Source organism: Tamandua tetradactyla, chromosome 5 (assembly GCF_023851605.1).
Source record: "Tamandua tetradactyla isolate mTamTet1 chromosome 5, mTamTet1.pri, whole genome shotgun sequence".
Lineage (NCBI taxonomy): Eukaryota > Metazoa > Chordata > Mammalia > Pilosa > Myrmecophagidae > Tamandua > Tamandua tetradactyla.
This window is the reverse complement of record NC_135331.1, coordinates 193,568,737-193,585,600: the sequence shown is the minus strand read 5'-3', so window position 1 is coordinate 193,585,600 and position 16,864 is coordinate 193,568,737. Positions and strand designations below refer to the sequence as shown.

Genomic DNA, 16,864 nt, shown 5'->3' with positions numbered 1-16,864 from the left:
GAGGTTTCTCTGAGGGTTGGAGTGGAGTAAAGGGTAGGTATTTTTACTGTCCTCGCAGAGACACTTCAGGTGATTACAAGGTCGCTGGCCAATGGGGGTTGGAGGGGAACTGTCCTCTCTTCTATTTGTGTCACCCTGTCTATTGACTATGGAATATGCATGGTCCTTGGGCAGTAAGGGAGGTGAAGAAAGTGTCAGAGGAATGAAAAGGTGGATAATAAATTATTAGCAAAGTTCTGCTTTGCGGTAAGTTTTGAATCTGTTTAAAGCATTTTAATGTTTACCACTAAAGAGGGAGTAACCCAGCTGATGTTTCTAGCATCATTCTAAATTACACTGTCTGAAAATGATGTTAAAAAGATCAATATTGGCAGGGTGCTGAAAATAGATGGTAATTAATATTTTAAAATGTCACCTGATGTGTGAGACTAAAGCAAAAAATGTGTATTTGTTACAAGATTTATATTTTGACTAGAGCATTTCCTAATATAACTCATGTAGATAGTTTGATTGAATGTCATAAGTACTTGGAATCTCAGGTAGGACATGAGATTTTGTTCATTTATCCAGAGTGATGCCCCAGTGACTCCCAGGGTGATTTGATCAGTGAGTGGAAAAGTATTTCCAAGCCCCCTTCGGGGAATGGTGAGAGCGGGGAGAAATTCAACTTCCCCAAGTTGAATTCTTGATATTCTCACAAGCAAATTTTGGACAACCAAAGCTATAGGCTGAGCCCCTAGTCTTGGGGTTTGTTCATATGAAATTAACCCCACAAAGGATAGGTCAAGTCTACTTAAAATCTAGGCCTAAGAGTGGGGAATGGTGAGAGTGGGGAGAAATTCAACTTCCCCAAGTTGAATTCTTGATATTCTCACAAGCAGTGTGGACAACCAAAGCTATGGCTGAGCCCCTAGTCTTGGGGTTTGTTCATATGAAACTTAACCCCACAAAGGATAGGTCAAGTCTACTTAAAATCTAGGCCTAAGAGTCACCCCCAAGAGAGCCTCTTTTTTTGCTCAGATGTGGCCTCTCCCTCCAGCCAACACAACAGGCAGTCTCACCACCCTCCCCCTCGCTGCATGGGACATGACTCCCAGGGGTGTGGACCTTCCTGGCAATGTGGGACAGAGATCCTGGAATGAGCTGAGACTCAGCATCAAGGGACTGAGAAAACCCTAGAATGAGCTGAGAATTAACATCAAGGGATTGAGAGAACCTTCTCGACCAAAAGGGGGAAGAGTGAAATGAGACTGTCAATGGCTGAGAGATTCCAGACAGAGTTGAGAGGTTATCCTGGAGGTTATTCTTATACATTAAGTAGATATCACCTTGTTGTTCAAGATATAGTGGAGAGGCTGGAGGGAACTGCCTGAAAATGTAGAGCTGTGTTCCAGTAGTCATGTTTCTTGATGATGACTGAACAATGATATAGCTTTCACAATGTAACTCAGTGAATGTGAAAACTTTGTGTCTGATGCTCCTTTTATCTACCATATCAACAGAAGAGTAGAACATATGGAATAAAAATAAATAATAGGGGGAACGATGTGGAGAGCCGCCTCCCGGGTCTGGCCTAGTGGACACGCTGCGGCCTGCTCTAGAGTTCCCCCCGCCCATCGAGTGAGTCAAGATGGCGCCCGCATCCTGTTTCCGCGTATGACGCACGCGCCCACCAACCCTGTCTTCCAATCACCTCTGTATACGTGGCACTAACCTATTGGGTTTGGGCACAGTATATAAGAGGTTACCCGGACAGGGTGGGTGGAGACGACCCACAGGGAGCCGTACCTGACGGCCGCATAGAGGTTGTCCCCCCGCGGGGTATTCTGTCCCGCGCGGAATCTGCCTGAGAGTATGCAAGCTTGACTCCAGTAAAAGCCTGTGCTTACGACCGCCGTGTGTCTCGAACCCGTTTTTACTGCCCGAGTCGTTTTGTTTGTGCCCGTCTCTCTCCCCCTGTCTCCCTCGCCGGCCGGGGACCTGACACCGAGCGAGACGGCTACCGACAAGTGGTGGCCCGTACGGGGAACCTCCTTCTGCTGCCTCTCCCCGAGCTGGTGAGGACGTGCTTCTCGGGTTCGCGGCGGACCCTCCGCGCCTGATCAACGTGAGAGGGAACCAGGACGCCAGCCGGTGTGGATTCCGGAGAGACTGGTGAGAACCGTGACACCGCCCGGGGGCGCCGAGAAACTGCTGCCCGACAAGTCAGCAAGCTTTCGACCTGAACCATCAGGCCCGGTCTCCAGCCCTACTGATGATGGCGACGACCGAAAAGATGACAACAAAAGTGCAAGTCACCCTCCGACCGTTCAGAGAGGGGACCAGTTTTAATACCCCCCACTCTCCCAACAGGTGGAATCAGACCTTAAAGTGCTTGGGAAGATCAAGTTAACCCCCGTTGCCTTCGACCTTTCCAAACTGGGCGAGACTGTACAAAGTCTGTGGAACCGAGTCACCTCTTGGTTCTCTTGACCCAATTTGACTACTTGGATTCTCGTAGCGGTGGGACTATTAGTGGGATTAGTCACTGTTAAATGTTTGTTAGAACGCTTGTTCCAGACGCAGCAACAGCTACGCGTCACCACTATGTTGGCTATGTCACTTGTCCCTGATGCCCCTGGCGACACCCGCACCGTAGCCCTGTCCTCCCCCCCACTGCGTGGCCCGTCCCGGCCACTCAGGGCGGGACGCTCGAAAGCAAGACCCGCTGCAAGGCCCATGGCTGTGTCCCGGGTATAAAAGGCGGCACCAGCAGTCATAATTTTGGTCGTAGGCTGATCTCTTAGGCGAAGTCGCAGTCCTGGCCAGACTAGACTCCAGCCATTGCACAGAGACACCTAGCGACACTCTCGATTCTGGTTGCCGCTCTCCTGCCCCCCCTCATAACCCAGTTGCGAGGCGAAGCACTGCAGGGAGAGTCACGTGGTTTCCAGCTCACGGGCTCTCCGGTCTCTATATGAGGTGGCATTCTGGTTGGTGCCTAGCAAGCCTAGTCCAGACTCCCCAAAGCACCAAAACATGTAGTGGGCCACTCAGGCCCACGGGAGCACACTCATCAATGGAGACACTGGGTCAAAATAAATAAAAAAAGGGGAGATGTGGAGAGCCGCCTCCCGGGTCTGGCCTAGTGGACACGCTGCGGCCTGCTCTAGAGTTCCCCCCGCCCATCGAGTGAGTCAAGATGGCGCCCGCATCCTGTTTCCGCGTATGACGCACGCGCCCACCAACCCTGTCTTCCAATCACCTCTGTATACGTGGCACTAACCTATTGGGTTTGGGCACAGTATATAAGAGGTTACCCGGACAGGGTGGGTGGAGACGACCCACAGGGAGCCGTACCTGACGGCCGCATAGAGGTTGTCCCCCCGCGGGATATTTCGCCCGCGCGGAATCTGCCTGAGAGTATGCAAGCTTGACTCCAGTAAAAGCCTGTGCTTACGACCGCCGTGTGTCTCGAACCCGTTTTTACCGCCCGAGTCGTTTTGTTTGTGCCCGTCTCTCTCCCCCTGTCTCCCTCGCCGGCCGGGGACCTGACACCGAGCGAGACGGCTACCGACAGAACAAATGTTAAAATAAATTTAGTTTGAAATCCTAGTGGTAAAAGAAAGTGAGGGGTAAGGGGTTAATGGTATGTATAATCTTTTTTTTTCTCTGTTATCGTTTTGTTTTTTTTTCTGTTGTCTTTTATTTCTTTTTTTAAATCGATGCAAATGTTCTAAAAAATGATGAACATGCAACTATGTGATGATATTAAGAATTGCTGATTATATATGTAGAATGGAATGATGTCTTAATGTTTTGTTTGTTGTTAATTTTTTTTAATTAATAAAAAAAAATAAAAGATTAATGTTTAGTTTTCACCTGGGAAATAATTTATCTCATTTTTGAGTTTCATCAAAAGTGATAAACAGTAAGTTAGTAATAATTAACAATAATTAAAAGATTAACAATAACCATCACAAAGTCTTGCTTTAACTTTCCACAATTACAAACCTTGACATCTATACAAACATGACAGTTTTACATTTCAGTGGCTAAAACAAGCAATATCATTACCTCTTTACACTGTATGACAGTAAAATAAAGAAATATTTCACCTTACAAAAACTTTTTATTTTGAACTACATACAGAAAAGTTACAAAATAATACAAATCCTATACAGAGAACTACAACATACCCCTGCCTCCTCAGATAACCAACCTATAACTTTAATATTTTGCCACATCTGCCATAACTATCTGTCTGTCCATCCATCCGTCCATCCATCTAGCTAGCTAGATGTTGTCTATTTACCAATCCATTCTGAACACTGGGTTGTACACCTCATGCTCCTTGTATTGTACTCTACTTTCTGTCACTATGAGTTCTCTGATATTTTCTTTGTAGTTACATTAAACACTCTAAATCTATAATAATCCTATTTGCTTTTATACCAACTTCAATAGTTTACACAAACTACATTTCTAACCACTCCATCCCACCACCTTTATTATAGTTCTTGACACAAATTACGTTCTTGCATTATAAATCCAAAATCGTTTATCCTTAGATTTTCTACATTTGCCTTTTAGATCCTGTAGGAAGTAAAAAGTGGGCTTAGAAATAAAAAATATAATAGTGTTGACATTATTTACTCACGTCAGTGCCTCACCAGAGGTCTTTTTATCATGTCTTTGCTCGATTGTCTACTGCCCCTTCCTTTCAACCTGCAGAAGTTTCTTTAGCATCTATATAGGGCCTGTCTAGTGGTGACAAACTCCCTCAGCTTTTGTTTGTCTGGTAATGTCTTCGGGGAGGAGTGGGGGTGCAGAGTGCATGGGCCAGGAATTGCACCCAGATTTTCTGCATTGTCTCCCTCATTTTCGAAAGACAGTTTTACCAGACACAGAATTCTTGGTTGGCAGATTTTTGCTTTGAGCACTATTCCATTCCACTGCCCTACTGCTTCCAGGGTTTTTGCTGGGAAACTGGCATTTAATCTTACTGAGGCCCCCTTGTGCGTGCAGGATATGTTGTGGCTCTAGTGGTCTCCTTAGACAACATTTTGCAGTCAACAATCTGATTATGATTTGCTGCAGCATGGACCTACTTGCACTTATCCTATTTGGAGTTAACTGAGGGTCTTGGAAGTGCGTATCATTGTATTTCATTAAATTTGGGAAGTGTTCAACCATTATTTCCTTGAATATTCCCTCTGCCCCTTTCTCTTTCTTCTCCTTCTGGAACTCCCAAAATGCATAACACCTTTCCCAGTCTTTGCAGACTGACCTGTGCAAGTGTTCTCCAGAGCTTACCTGTGCAATGGGTTAGAATATGCACTCCAATATGCTATTTTTCACAAAAAAGAAAAGTCAATTGTGATAAAAAAAATTATTCCTTGCAACTATGTGATGATATTGTGAATTACTGATTATATATGTAGAACGGAATGATCAAAAGTTATGAATGTTTGCATTTGTTTGGTGTTTTTTTGGTATTTTTTAAAAAAAAATTTTAAACTAATAAAAAAAATTTATTCCTTCTAGCCTCCAATGTTCTGAAGCAGCTAGAAGGAAAAATCTGAGATGATGGTATAGTAGCCCATGACAAACTCTGGGATCTGTCCTATAACTACTTGTGGAGAACAGTGCTTTGAAACTATTGCTTTTTTCTTTCTTTGCTTTTATATATGTTATATTATACAATAAAAAAAGTTGAAGAAAATTTAAAAGAAGAAAGAGTATGCCTCCAAGTCAAAGTGCGGAGGGCTTCCTGATCCTTTCTATGCGTGCATCCTCTTAGGGTGCCTTAGGGTCATAATGTCCTCTCTTCCCCACAGCCGGAGCCACTGCAATAATGTTCTACAACCAGCAATCCCCTGCCTCAGGCAGCCAACTGACTGTGCTCCCAAAGCGTTCTGTGGAACTCTGTCAACTGCCTTCTGCCTGGGGGCAAGCTCTGGGTGGCAAGTACCTTGGAGTTCCTCAGACCACCGGACAGACTGGGCCAGACATACAGGTTTCCAGCACAGGCACAAGGGCCATTTTGCTCCTCCCGGAACTGGAGTGCGGGTGGGCTTTGCATGAGCCAGTGAAGGGAGGCAGAGGCGCCCGTCCAGGCGCCACAGATCCTCCTGCTTTTCAGTAGCCTTTTTCATGATTTAGTACTCACCCTGTTACCGCAGTCCTGTAAGTGTTTTCTGGAGCACTGAAAAGGATGCTTCTGAAAGTTCTGCGGGACAGAGCCCTGAAGCATTTTACTCCACCATCTTGATCCAAGAAATACATTTCTTTTTACAGTGAATAGAAGTACAGTCTTAATTGCAACTTTAGCTTATTTTAATAATAAGCTAAAACATATTATTTGTTTAGCTCTCTGAGTTGTAAATATTTCCTCTCCTTTAGTTCAATGTTTTCCAAAAGGGATGTTATTAGTATTTTGGATGAAACAATTCTTTCTTTATGCTCTACTACAATATACTCTCCTATAGATTTAAAATGTGTAATACAATATAGCATATTACAATATACTATAATTCTGTCTACACTGTATACTATAACATATACCATATAATATAGTGTTTATAATTTCTGGATTCCATCCACAAAAGGAGTGGCACACCCCAGTCATTATAACTAAAAATGTCCCCAAACTTAATACATTTCCACATGCATACTAGAAGGTAGAATTGTTCTGGCTTGTGAACCATTGCATATTAGCACAGATATAAGAATTATAACACAACGTTGAATAAACAAAGTATTTCTTTTGTTTTTATTATAAACAACAAACATACAAACATTCTTGTCAGGGTAACAATCAATGGCTCACAATATCATCACATAGTTGTGTATTCATCACCATGATCATCCTTTTGAACATTTGTATCTCTCCAGCAAAAGAAAGAAAAAAGAAAAAACACATACATGCCAAGCCCTTCACCCCTCCTTCTCATTGGCCCCTAGTATTTCAATCTACTCAGTTAATTTTAACCTTTGTTCCCCCTATAAAGTGAATAGCTTCATAGTTTTCTTTTAATTAAAAGTTTATTGCCTTTTTTAAAGGGAGATTCTTATATCTGATTTCAGTTTCCAAGCTCAGAAAAATACATGTGACTGTATCACAAAGACAAATAAAACCTCTAGAAGATCAACACAGTTGTAGTTTAATACAGAACAACTACATTAGCAGGTACACTGCACTTTAGGAATTGAGGTTACCGTTTTTTTCTTTTCCTTTAAGAGCATAACTTGAAGAGCCCCACTTGTTCAGGTCTCTGTTCCTCTAGCCCAGTTCTGTGAGACAGTAAAATGGGGGGAGGGAAGATTGCCCTCCTAGAGATCAACTCATGAGAGACGTATATGCCTTCAAAAGACTGGAGATTCCTACTTTAATCATCCCATTAGTATATCTAAATATGTTTAAAAATATTTTTATTTTTACTTTTTTTTCTTAATAAGTATATGATACGGTTCTAGCATCTATTGGCTAAATTTACCTTAACTCCTTTCAATAAATATTGATGGAAATCACATGACAGACACTATGCCAGGTAGAAGTACACCAAGATGAACAGTCGAAGGGCCTTTCTCTGGCTCTGCTCCAGTGTCACTAGATCTCTGTGACAGTTTGGGAACAGGGCTACACATAATGGCCTACATTTTCAACAAAGAGAGGACAATATTTTATTTATGGGTATGACACCCAGCATAAGCCTTTTCGGATATAATGAGCATCTTTTTCCTGAAACAGACCAGGCGATCGTGTATATTACAAAGTATTATCTTCACCAGGGAACTCTTAGAGTGAATGAAACTTCCAATATTCCACCTGCCTTCTAAATATCAAAATTTTCAAATGTCTACAGATTCTTCTTTTTCCCTGAGAGCGAGGCTGGAGCTTGGAACTGGTTACTATGTGTGCTGGTTTGAAAGGATGTTTGCACCCTAGAAAAGCCAGGTTTTCATCCTAATCCCATTTTGTAAAGGCAGCCGCTTCTTCTAATCCCTATTCAGTACTGTGTGTTTGAAACTGTAATTAGATCATCTCCCTGGAGATGTGATTTAATCAAGAGTGGCTGTTAAACTGGATTAGGTAGAGGCATATCTCCACCCATTTTGGTGAGTATTGATTAGTTTCTGGAGTCCTATAAAAGAGGAAACATTTTGGAGAATGAAGGAGATTTGGAGAGAGCAGAACATAGCCATGAGAAGCAGAGAGTCCACCAGCCAGTGACTTTTGGAGATGAAGAAAGAAAATGCCTCCTGGGGAGCTTCATGAAACAGGAAGCCGGGAGAAGAAGCTAGCAGATGATGCCATGTTTGCCACGTTCCTTTCCAGATGAGAGAGGAACCCTGTGTTTGCCATGTGCCCTTCCAGATGACAGAGAAACTCTGACTGTGTTCACCATGTGCCCTTCCACTTGAGAGAGAAACCCTGAACTTCCTTGGCCTTCTTGAATCAAGGTATCTCTCCCTGGATGCCTTAGACTGGACATTTCTATAGACTTGTTTTTACTGGGACATTTTCTTGGCGTTAGAACTGTAAACTACCAACTGATTAAATTCCCCTTTTTAAAAGCCATTCTGTTTCTGGTATACTGCATTCCGGCAGCTAGCAAACTAGAACACTAGGTAAGATGGACTCCTTCCTGAAGGACTACAATGAGTGAAAACACATGTATATTTCTGCTAAAACAAGTCCTAGCCAACCCATCCCTGGGCATACCCTTGATGGATACTCTAATGTTAAGTAAGTCAAGCCACTACCACTGGAACATTTTACAATTATTATATTTATGATATCTACTTTCTAAAGGTCATTACAAGGGAAGCCTAGAGTTTTACACACATTCATCAAAGTTGTAAGCCTTTTTCTCTCTTTGATGTGCTACTGTTGCTGTTTTTAAATGTCTAGAAAGGCTTGAATTATTATGGAATGTTTCCCCACATTTACAATGCCTCTCTCCAGTGTGGATTTTCTAATGTGAAATAAAACCTTCATGTAGGTAAAGCTCTTCCCACATTCAGCACACTGAAGAACCTGTGTGAATTCTGTGTTTAGGTGAGATTTCACTGGAGGCTTTCCTGAACTGTTTACACCCGTAAGGTTTGTCTCATGAGTGCCGCCTCTGATGTGACGTCAGACCTGCATTCTGACTAAAGCTTTGTCCACGTTCTCACAGCGAAAGGGTTTCACTCTCTGGTGCCTAGTGTGCTGGTTTGAAAGGAAGTATGCCCCCTAAGAAAAGCCATGTTTTAATATAAATCCCATTTCATAAAGGTAGAATAATCTCTATTCAATACTGTATATTTGAAACTGTAATGAGATCATCTTCCTGGATGATGTGATTTAGTCAAGAATGGTTGTTAAACTGGATTAAGGGACGACATGTCTCCACCCATTTGGGTGGGTCTTGATTGGTTTTTTGGAGTCCTATAAAAGAGGAAATATTTTGGAGAATGAGAGATTCAGAGAGAGCAGAATGATGTAGCCATGAGATGCAGAGAGTCCACGAGCCAGAAACCTTTGGAGATGAAGAAGGAAAATGCCTTCCAGGGAGCTTCATGAAACCGGAAGCCAGGAGAGAAAGCTAGCAGATGACGCCGTGTTCGCCATGTGCCCTTCTAGCTGAGAGAGAAGCCCTGACTGTGTTCGCCATGTGCCTTCTCACTTGAGAGAGAAACCCTGAACTTCATCGGCCTTCTTGAACCAAGGTATCTTTCCCTGGATGCCTTTGATTGGACATTTCTTTAGACTTGTTTTAATTGGGACATTTTCTCAGCCTTAGAACTGTAAACCAGCAACTCATTAAATTCCCCCTTTTAAAAGCCATTCCGTTTCTGGTATATTGCATTCTAGCAGCTAGCAAACTAGAACACCTAGTAAGGAGTGAGCTCAGATTAAAACCTTCCTCACACACATGACATTTGTAGGGCTTTTCTGCTGTACGTATGCTCTGGTGTTTGGTAAGGTCAGATGCCTTGCTGCACACATCACGTTCACAGGTTCTCTCCGGTGCGAATCCTGACGCTTAGTGAGATCTGAGCTCCAGTTGGTTTCGCCACACTGATGGCATTCACGGGGCCTATCTAGGGCATGGACTCTGTGAGGTGGGATCAGATGGGACTTCACGATGAAAGGTTTCCCACAGTCGTCACATGCACATGGTTTCTCCCCAGAGTGGATCCTCCGATGGAGACAGAGGCTGGTGCTCCCCTGAAGGCTTCCTCACAAAGCTCACATTTACAGGGTCTCTCCCTAGTATGAATTCTCTGATGTCAAATGAGACTTGACTTCTTAGTGAAGAACTTTCCACATTCATCACAGGTATAGCCTCTCTCTCTCCCCTAAGTATTTTCTTTGGTATGACTTTCTTGATGTCTCTCTGATCTCTTTCCTGGGGTAGAGCTTTTCTCTTTCTCACCAATGAAGGATTTTCTTGATACCTTTCATACCTGCTCTCAGGGTCACCAGTATGCTCAACTGCGGGCTTCGGGGATCGTCACCTTTACTCTTCCCAGCAACATTAAGTGAGATGTTATTTCCTCAGATCTTTTTTCTCTAAAGTCGATTTTATATTTCTAAACCTACATGCACCTTCCAAAACAAAACAAAAATTATTTAACTTTTACTGCTGAGGCAGAAACATGATTATCAAATAAGAGTAATAAATTCTATTTTCCTTTTTATAAATTCATAAAGATGAGGACACATTCAAATTCACATTAAATTCTAATTTCCTTTCTTACTATTTGGGGAAGTCACATAAATTCTCTGTGCTTCTGGTTCTTTACCTAAAAAATGTGGACAACAACAGTTTCTACTTTATTGGATTGTGGAAGCACACTAAACTGTGCCTAACATACTATCGGTAGTCTGTGTTATTTGTTATCATTTTATATCCCAACATTTTTGCTTATCTTAAACTGGAAAAGATTAAGAAATGTAATTCACTCTCTATTTCTAGAAATTCTCTCGTTTCACGTCACTCTCACATTATTTATATCACATGCTGAATAACAGCTTTGTGCCAAGTTCCTTACTGTAAACTTCATATAAATATGAATAAATTGCCCACTTGGAGGTTGCAATCTAGAGGTGAGACATATAAGTACACCATTACAATGAAATGTGGTAAATACTATAATAAAGGGGAAGCGTAAAAGCTGTAGGACCTCAGAGAAGGAAACCACTAACTCTGCCTGAGAGGATCCCACAGGAAGGTTCACAGGGGACAGGCTGATCAAACTACCCTAAACATGAGTACAGACGGTCAGAAAAAGGGAAGGGGATATAGATGAGAACTTTCCAGATGGAAAGAATATATGTGCAAAGTCACCGAAGCATTTCCTTTAAAATGGTACATTGGACAATTGAAAACAGTTTGGTCTGGCTGGAGTAAAGGCTAATAATGAAGATGAAAGGAGATGAGGCTGGAAAAGCAGGCTAGATCATAGAGTCTTACTGTTATGCTAAAGAGCTGAGCCATTAGCAGAAGCTAAGCAGGCAAAAATGTTAGGTTTGGATTTTATGAAAATCATTATGGTGAGAATGTGGACTTATAGGAGAAAATGGAAAGTTACAGGAAGCAAAGAAATTAGTTCAGAGGCCACACAGACTATGAGAGAACCAAATGAGGAGCAATGAGAAAGGAGAGGAGAGATAAGAATAAAATATAAAAAGGAAACAGAACTTGATAATTGATTGACTGTGGGGACTGGAGGAAGACGCCCTGAACGATTTTGTTTCTAGCCAAGGCGACTGATTTTCCTGAGAAGAATTTCAGCTCCATGAAGATAAAGAACTCTGTTTTGATTATCCTCTTTGTGGCACACAACATAATATATTATGTATTCCCCAAATAGATAGGTTTTGAACTAAAATGAGCTAAGGAAAATCCCTAGATTGTGAACCTGAGGACCAGGAAATGATCTTGTCACTAAGAGAAACAGAAGATGAAAAAGGAAGCTGGTTTGCACTAAAAGAGAGCTATGGGAAAATTTAAGAGGTTTTCCCCTGTGGCTTGTGCTTGGTTGTAAGTCATATTGGAAAAGAGTAAAAAGGAAGTACTGCTTTCAACACACAGCTGAATCAGAGAGAGTAGATGACTATGCCGTCATTATGAATAGCAAAGCAAGTTTTGTGACAATGCAAATAATCTGGCTGAACAAGATTTTTACTGCTCATGTTTTCACTGGGAATTTTCTATATACAACCTGACCCATTAAATGCTGAACTGTGAGTCTGTGGCTCTGCTGGAGCAAAGATGGCTAGTACTGAAAATGGTCAGCATATTGCACCTTAAACTTACACTTCAAAACCAGAGACATTCCAGTGTCTTCAGTTGAAACTCTTGCCTCCACTTGTCTCCTCTGGGTACAGTCCACTTCTCACCTCCATCCTGGAGAAAGGCACTTATGGGCCGGATCTCACCGGCCTGGAGCTGAATATTCAGTGATCTGGGCTCCTCCAGGGGTCACTGCCTCTTTAATGAGCTCCTTCTGCTCTTCTGTAGGGGCTGGAATCTGGAAGAAATTAAGTGCAGTCAGATCCCAAAAGGAATCTTGTGGTTAAAACTCAGGTACAAGGCCACAGAGAATTAACTCCCAAGGCAGGAAGCACCAGAAGCCATCACTACTGACACACAGGGACAATAAAAGTTACACACCCAAGTTCCTACAGCTGTGCTAAAGCTCCCCATCTCAGGCCTTATGTTGCTTTTCATTTCAGAACACACCTCCCCATCCCACCTCCTGTCCAGGTTTATCAAGCTCTTTCTCCAAATTCTCTAGCAAGGTCACAACAGCTGCTCCACTCTCCGGGTTGCCCCTGCACCCAGACCTGGAGCTCTTGGGTTGGGTAGTCAGGTGCTGCTGAAGCAGATCTCATCAGCTGAGATCTGCTCCTCAGAGCACGCCTGGGGCCACAGAACTGTCGGCAGAGCTCCCAGAGCCAACTCAGTGCCTCAGGGGACCAGGAGAATCCTGGTAGCAGAACTGCCTATAAAGTTGGCAAGATTTCATTGTCAGGGTGGTCATTTGCTTGCAGTTCCTTCACTGTTACAGGCCTCTTGTGCCCTTCATGCATGTGAGAAGCCAGTGTTCAGTCATATGACTTAGAAAAGCAATGAAAGCTCTCAAGATGTTCTGGAGAAACTTCCCAAAGTCCTGGAAAGCAACAAGTAGTTGCATCGATAAATAAAAAAACCCTTAAACCCCCCCCCAAAAAAAAAACACCCTTAAAATATCACTAGGTGTGAAAACCTTGTGTCTGATGCTCCTTTTATCTAGGATATGGACAGATGAGTAAAAAACATGGATAAAAAATAAACAAATAATAGGGGAACAAAGGTTAAAGGAAATTGAGTAGACTGAAATACTAGTGGTCAATAAGAGGGAAGGTAAGGGGTATGTATGAGTTAAGGGTTATGTACGAGTTTTTTCTTTTTTATTTCTTTTGCTGGAGTGATGCAAATGTTCAAAGAAATGCTCATGGTGATGTATACACAACTATGTGATGATATTGTGAGCCACTGATTGTATACCATGTATGGAATGTTCATACGTTCTTTTCAATAAAAATATTTTTTTTTTAAAAAAGGTATCACTATGTTAATTTTCAAAAGGGTAAACTGATATCCACGCCTTGCTGGGTTCTGCCATAAGGCCCCACTCCCTTCCTACAGAACCCTCACCCTGGGGTCTGACAGGGCAGGCAGAGCTTACTAGGAATGCAGAGAGGGGCAGGTTTTGCTCCTACAAACGCGGCTCCTCCCCAGGCAGCTCTGACTGCAGGTAAGAATGAGAAATCTCACTCAGGAAAGAGAAGAGAAAGGCACAATGCCATGGCTCAGACACACACAGCAAAAACACTACAAAGATCAGAAATGGGTCTTCAGATTTCTTTCATTGCTCTTGGAATGAGGAGACACCCTAATCTTGGAGGCTCACTGTCACCTCGCCAGCCTTAAGTAGCCCACATAGCGCGGTCCTATGTTTAAAGCTAAACACTGTTCAAAATTTATTAACACTTTGTGCCTTCTCTCCTCTTCCACCAGATGCCTCTGGTCCTAAAGGAGTCTCAGTCCTTCTTCTGTAGCCTCCTTGTCCAGGACTGCTGGGGAGTGAGGGATCAGTGAGCAAAAGGTAGTTCTTAAGAAGACTCCAGGACGGGAGGGTTGTCGGGTGTACCATGCAGGGTTACAGCAGGTACCAGCAAACCAGTCTTGCAGACGACAGGAACAACCGGCTAACAAACATCTGGGCCCCCTCCGGGGCCCCCTCGCCCCCCCGCCCCCCGTCCCACCATGCCCCCCCGGGGGCACCCCGCCCCATCAACCCCCCCCCGGGGCCCCCCGCCCCGCCCCGCCCGCCCCGCCCCGCCCCGCCCCGCCCCGCCCCACCACGTCCCGGGCAACGCTGGTCTAGATACAGGAGCCCGCTCGGGCCTCCCAGGCCCCGCCTCCAGGCAGCCGCCCGCCGGGCTCTCCTCCCCCGGCTTCCGGAAGCCAGCCGGTCGGCCGCGTACGCAGAGAGCGCAGGCGCGTCGGGGCGGGGCCTCAGACCGCCGAGGAGTGTGCGCCCCACCCCCGCCCCGCGCGCGGACGGCGAATGACGTCACCGCGCGCGTTCGCGTGTCCCGGCGGCTCGCTGCCTGGCCCGGCGGCCCCGCGCCCCCGCCCCCAGCGGGCGGTCCTGTGGGGCGATCCTGAGGTTGTGGTTTTCGCGTGCAGGGCCGCGGTCGCCTTTGTCCTCGCCGGCGGTAGCGGACCTCAGCTGTCCGACACGTCGCCTGCGCCTTGAGTAGCTGACCTTTCCTCAGCCCGCTGCGAGGACAGCTGCCGTCTGTGGTCTCCAAGCTCCGCGCTGCCCGTCCCCACGGCAGACGGGACTGTCGTCGGCACCCTGAGGGCGGCCACTCCTGGGCAGGTCGGAACGGGACGTGGGATGGGGGAGCCAGCCCAGGGCAGACCTTCCTCACGTGGACATCGTCGCGGGTCGGGGGCGCCCGTCACCCCGAGGGCAGGAGGGGGGGCCTGCAGGGGCTTCCGGGGTCTCAGCCTTGAGGGCAGAAGCGGGGGCGTCCGGGGCTCAGCAGAGGCAGAAGGGTGGGGGGCGTCTGGGGTCTCAGCCTAGAGGGCAGAAGCGGGGGCGTCCGGGGCTCAGCAGAGGCAGAAGGGTGGGGGGCGTCTGGGGTCTCAGCCTAGAGGGCAGGAGGGGGGGACATCTGGGGTTCCAGCAGAGAGGGCAGGAGGGGGGCGTCCGGGGTCTCAGGCCCGTCACCCCACGCTAACTTCTGCTTCACGTGGGCGTCTTGCCGAGGGCGGTACACTGATGAGTGTGGCATCTTGTCCGTCCGTGGACATTGAAGTGCCCAGAGGAAGCCGTGGCCTCAGTAGTGGCCGTGAGCCCACCCTGGGAACCCCGGAAGGGAGAATGACAGATGGCTGCCGCGTGCTGTGGCACCCTGCACACTGTCCTGCTGAGGCCGAGGTGGTTCCTGTTATCAGACAACATAAAACATGACTAAATGGCATGTTGAGCTTCAATCAAAATTACTTAAATGGTTAATGTAGATGGAACCAGGACCTTACTAAAGATGCTGAAGTGTTAATAAAGATGGTAGATGTCTCTGAGAAATGAAGAAAGCTCCAGGAATCTGGCCAGCAGGGATGTCTGATAAAGTAAAACCTTATTTACCTGCTTGTTCAAGCTTACTTGCATTTTTTCTAATCACTGAAAACTGCAACAAAACATTGGAAGTTCTTCTCAAGGAAAACTCTAGGATGAATAAGGCACTAAGAGCTAAGCCTTGTGCTAGCCTTTAGAGAATTAAGGTTCCAATCTTCAGTCTTTCCATGGTGGAAACTCATGAAACCCATCACTAGAAGGCTTTAATTTTTTAAGATGGAATTGTATATAAAGTTCTTATCAGTGAGTATGATGGTTAATTTCATATGTCAACTTGGCTAGGCTGTGGTGGCCAGTTGTCTGGTCAAGCAAGCACTGGTCTGCTTGCTGCTATGAGGGTACTTCATGGATGGATGTAAATTACTGGTCTTACAGCCGAGCACACTACAGCCTACAGAGGAAACCACTGTGGCAATTAGGCGTCTCTTCATCTCATCGCTTGGAGGCCATGAAGTGAGAACTGAGGATTTCAGCAGTCAGAAAGAATTCCTGAGACCCAGCTATCTTCTAATTCATGGTCATCTTTGAACTTTCCAACTTGTGGCCTACCCTAAGGACTTCAGACTTGCCAATCCCCACAGTTGTGTGAGCTAATTCCCATTAGAAATCTCAGTTCTGTTTCTCTGGAGACCCCAACAAATACAATGAGGCATACCGCTTTTATTATACATACGGGATAAGGGCTTTCCTCAGGGTTCACTTTTCTGATTGACTGTAAGAATTGTGAGGGATCAAATGTCCCACATTTGGCTGTTGTCAGAGGTTTTTTTTTTTCCTTTTTGGTACAACCTGATCTTTATAACGGGATTTCAGCTCATTATGAAGGTTTTCTTACACTTATCACTTATATTTCTGTAAATAAACTAGCATAAACTAATGCTAGTTTAGATCTGGACTTTAAATAACTTCCTATATGCTTCTCTCCAGAATGGATTCTCTAGAATTGAATATAACATAATCTTGAATAACTGTATTTATTATTTATTGGATTTGGCTCCTCTGTGAATTATCTAATGTAAAATAAGACCAGGCCTATGCTGAAGACTTTCCCAAACGCATCATATTTATAGGAGATATCAGTAGTATGGCTTCTATTGTAGACTAAAGCAGTACCTCATGATAAAGGCTTTCTCCCATGCTCATCATATCATGAAGCAGCGCTATTCAGTAGTCACTAAAACACGTGGCTATT

General features: G+C 44.7%; 1 long non-coding RNA gene across 1 annotated transcript; it reads right to left on the bottom strand.

Annotated features, from left to right (window-relative positions):
• Positions 1–8,758: 8,758 nt before the first annotated feature.
• On the bottom strand, positions 8,759–13,138 carry LOC143682958 (uncharacterized). Its single transcript, XR_013175391.1, has 2 exons — positions 12,294–13,138; positions 8,759–10,579 (listed from the first exon to the last, which is right to left on the bottom strand). It is a non-coding gene; the product is annotated as an uncharacterized LOC143682958 (long non-coding RNA).
• Between the last annotated feature and the right edge of the window lie 3,726 nt (positions 13,139–16,864).